Source organism: Myotis davidii, unplaced genomic scaffold, assembly GCF_000327345.1.
Source record: "Myotis davidii unplaced genomic scaffold, ASM32734v1 scaffold251, whole genome shotgun sequence".
NCBI lineage: Eukaryota > Metazoa > Chordata > Mammalia > Chiroptera > Vespertilionidae > Myotis > Myotis davidii.
In genome coordinates, this window is record NW_006282378.1 from 570,901 (window position 1) to 575,568 (window position 4,668).

Here is a 4,668-nt window from a genome sequence, read left to right on the forward strand (position 1 = left end):
CCCGAGGAAGGGGGGCTGGGCCAGGGGCTCTGACATTTGTTACTAAGTTGTGATGTGGCCCATAGGTGTCCCCTCCCTCCCCGAGCCACAGCTGTTCCATCTCTCACAGGGTGTGGGCCTTTCCCCCGCTTCACAGGCGTGCAGACCGAATGAGGCAATAGATACACAGGCCTTTGAAGTTAATTCTGTTAGAAAGTCTAGAAACAATTCAGATGTCCAACCGCGAGAAACGGCTAGGTTAGGGCTTACTAGCTACTCATTCAGCAAACGTTTATGGGGTCCAAGTGCCAAAAATGTGCTAGGTGGGGTTGGTTACATAAATTAACGTCTCTACCTAGGACAGCTCCTGGTCCCAGGGGGAGATAGACGCGTCCAGGCATAGTACTAACACTACTGCTAATCACTTGTTGAGCATTAGCTATGAAGTAGATACACACCTCATTTAAGAACCCTGTGAGATACCCAATGAGGTAAGTATCATTTGCTTCATTTTTAAAAGTAAAACTGAGAAAAGGTGAGTGATGTACCACATGTCACAGCGTTTGGATAACGGTAGAGGTGACAGTCAAACACACACCTGTGCCACCCCCTCCCATGCCATTCTCACAGAGTTACACTGCCTCAGTAATATTGGTGGCATATCAATATAATTGGTTACTATTTTATATATGTAAATGTGCCTATAGGCACACTCTTACATAGAAAATTCTTATAAGTTGATCATAACTGTATAGAAATAGCTGTTGGAATACTGATTAAAACAAGGAAAGATTTTGGAGAAATTGAAATACCTCAATGTTCATTTTCTCCAGGGAAATAATTAAAAGCAGAGAGTGGTATACAAACCCTGGGTGTTGTTATTATTGATATTATTATTGACCTGCTCTCCAGATTCCTTTTTTTAAAAAATACTTTTTAAAATTGATTTCAGAGAGGAAGGGACAGGGAGAGAGAGATAGAAACATCAATGATGAGAGAGAATCATTGATCGGCTGCCTCCTGCATGCCCCGCTGAGGGGATCAAGCCCATAACCTGGGCATGTGCCCTGACCAGGAATCAAACCGTGACCTCCTGGTTCATAGGTCAACATTCAACCACTGAGCCACACCAGCCAGGCTAGTCTCCAGATATCATCAAGAAGAGCAGGAAGAGATAGGAATGGACACCAGAGGATAAAAGTTCCTGGAGTGAACTGGCAAGATGGGGAAGATGGTACTAAATAATATACTCTCTGGAGGCAGTGACTGGGTTCAATCCCAAAGCTGTCCATTACCAACTGGGTGACTTTGAGCAAGTTGCTTCACCTCGCTAAACAGTTTCTTCACCTACGATATGAAAACAACAATGTTATCCATCCCTTGGGGTTGTCATGAGGATTATGTGAGGCAATGCTTAGCACATTGTAAGTACTCAGTAAATTCTTGCTCCCTCTTCCTCCTCCTCCCGGTCATGATCCTCACCATCCCAGGCATCTCCTTGAGCTCCACCCATCCTGTGCTGCCTTCCTCTGCTCTGGTGCTACCCAGTGAGACCTGCAGGGGACACTCCTGGTACATGGCCCTTCTCTCCCCAGCCCTCTGCTGGTGTTTCTTGTTCCAAGTGGAAATATCGAGTTTTCGGCTGAGATTGGCATCGGGAGGGCTGTTAAAGCCCCAGTCAACATCCCCGTCTCCTGGGCCGGGCCGTGTCACCTGAGCCTTGGGACTGCTAGCCTGCTCCTCTCTGTCCTGCCAAGCGGCCGCTCATGTTGGTTCCTCTGTGCCAGGAGCTGGGAGAGAAGAAACCAAACTCCTGGGCAAGAGCGCATTTGCATAGAACTGGCCCCATTTCCTGGAGGGGGACATCACAGGGCTGGCAGGACCTTCCAGAAGGAGGACCAGCCAGTCCCTGCCTCAGTCCGGGCTGCCCTGGGTCTGGCCTCGTGGACAAGGAAGGGGCTACTATCCCCTCCCTGATTTACCGGGTCCTGTAGGTCCTGGGCGTTACCTGCTCTCTAACCTCAATTCCTGTTCACCATTGAGCTTGACCACAGTGAGAGGAAAATAGCTTTCTCAGGTACCCCAGGATTCAGAAAAATGGGTGAGATCTCAGCTTTCAGATATTGTGCGATAAAGAAAGCAACTTCACAAGAAACCAATGAAATATGTCAGTACAGTTGTGATGATGGGAAGCTGGGGTTGGAAATGGAGAATATTGAGGGTGGGGGCGGAGGGCACAGCTGGGGCCACATTGCTGGTGTGTAAAGAACCTTGGAACAGCCGAAACCGGTTTGGCTCAGTGGATAGAGCGTCGGCTTGCGGACTGAGGGGTCCCAGGTTCGATTCCAGTCAAGGGCAAGTACCTGGGTTGCGGGCACATCCCCAGTGGGAGATGTGCAGGAGGCAGCTGATAGATGTTTCTCTCTCATCGATGTTTCTAACTCTATCTCTCTCCGTCTCTCTCCCTTCCTCTCTGTAAAAAATCAATAAAATATATTAAAAAAAAAAAAGAACCTTGGAACAGACCTCTCTCAGCAGATGCGTTCCTCATGTATGGCATGGGGCTTGGAGAGCAGGTGGTACTTTTGGGTAATAATAATAATAATAATAATAGTAATCCCTCCTGTAGACACAGCTCTGAACCACGGTGCAAGAAGTGCCAAGCAAAATGCAGCTCAGTTCTCAACTTGCCCCCTCAGTGGGTGCCTTTGGGCAGCCCACAAACTGTACAGCTGTGGGCAGCCGTGGGGTCAACACATCTGGGAAGTTTCCTTGAGTGAGAGCATGAGACTTCTTGGGTAAAAGCTCAAAGGTGGGGGAGGAAGCATGATGGGTAACAGGAGATGGTTGAGGATATGAGATTAATGGAGCAGGGAGGCTGACATGGTAGATTATAATGATTCCTTTTTAAAAATATACTTTTATTGATTTCAGAGAGGAAGGGAGAGAGAGAGAGAAACATCAATGATGAGAGAGAATCACTGATTGGCTGCTTCCTGCAAGCCCCACACTGGGGATCGAGCCCACAATCCAGGCATGTGCCCTGACTGGGAATCAAACCGTGGCCTCCTGGTTCATAGGTGAACGCTTAGTCACTGAGCCATGCCAGCCGGGCTAGAACAATGCCTATAAATTCAAAGGAGACGGGACCGTAGAAAACCCTGAGCAGAGGGAGGATGTGGTTGAAGCACTGAATGTGGCTGGAGAGTAGAGTGAAATGGAAGAAGCCCAGGACAACCCAGGACAGAGGGTGCCCGGTGGGGCTCCTGAGGCCGAGGGGCTTGCTGGCCTTTGGGCTGTTTTCAGCAGAGCTAGAGGGTGAGAAGACTTCTCGCACATTCTATCTTGCTTTATAGAATTGGGTGGAGGTGGATCAAAATTTAAAAGTCATGGCATTGGTGCCTGGCCAGAGTGGCTCAGGTGGTTGAGCGTCGTCCTGTGCACCAAAAGGTTGCTGGTTCAATTCCCGGTCAGGGCACATATCTGAGATGGGGGCAGGGGGTTGGGGAAGGTGTTTGCAGCATGTATGGTAGGTAACCAATTGATGTTTCTCTCTCACATCAATGTTTCTCTCACTCTCTTTTTCTCTCTTCCTCTCTCTAAGCATGTCCTCAGGTGAGTATTAAAAAAAAAAAGTCGCCCAAGCAGCATGGCTTAGTGGTTGAGCATCGACCTATTAACCAGGATAAGACGGTTTGATGTTTGATTCCAGGTCAGGGCACACGTCCAGGATGTGGGCTCAATACCCAGTATGGGGCATGCAGGAGGCAGCTGATCAATAATTCTCTCTCATCATTGATGTTTCTATCTCTCTCTCCCTGTCCCTTCCTCTCTGAAACCAATAAAATATATATTTTTAAAAAGTCATGGCCTTGGAGGTGGTCCGGAATTAGTCCTCACTTTACAGGTAAGGGGTGGACGCCAAGCACTTTATAGGTGAGGGGTGGGCTGCAAGAGAACAGACAGGACTCAAACTCCGGCCTTCCAGGTCCTGGCCCTTCGTTTCTTTATTTCCTGTTGCCTTCCTTCTACCTTGGTGCATTGTGTGTTAATGAAATTTTCTCTATTGGACTCAATTGAAAAGGTACTAGAGGAACCACTTAGTTGAAGAAATTCTGGGAAGAATCCTTTAGTAATGTGATTAAGTATGCCCTAATTTATATCTTACAAATGTAAGTGTGTATAGATCGAATTTACTGAAAGGAGGTGGTATACCGAAATAATGATCTTTAGTGACTGTGGGCATGTAGCTCAGCCACTGTGGGATTTCTCCTCTGTGGGCTGAATCGCCCAACTCCAAGGTGCCCACTATTTATGGGAATTGTTCAGCCTTGTGGGTCACCTGGGATTCTGGAGTGAGCATTGTCAGTGTCTCTACTCCAAGCATGTCAAACTCAAAGGCTAACACAGGCCAAATAAATGAGGCATGTAGCCTGCGGGCTGCGAGTTTGACAAGCTTCCTCTACTCTTTCCAGTCAACTCCACATTTACAATGTGCCAGTTTGCCTATTCTGAGCCTCTTCATACCTCCTGACCCAAAGCCCCCACCCTGCCTTCTGTCCACACCTGCTTTTCCCAGCAGAAGCCCCTCATACTGCTGCCCACCCGTGGATTCTCCTTTCAGAACAGATTACTCACTCTTGAGCTCTGAGGGAACCCTGTCATGTTACCGAGAAGGTGCAAGAAGAT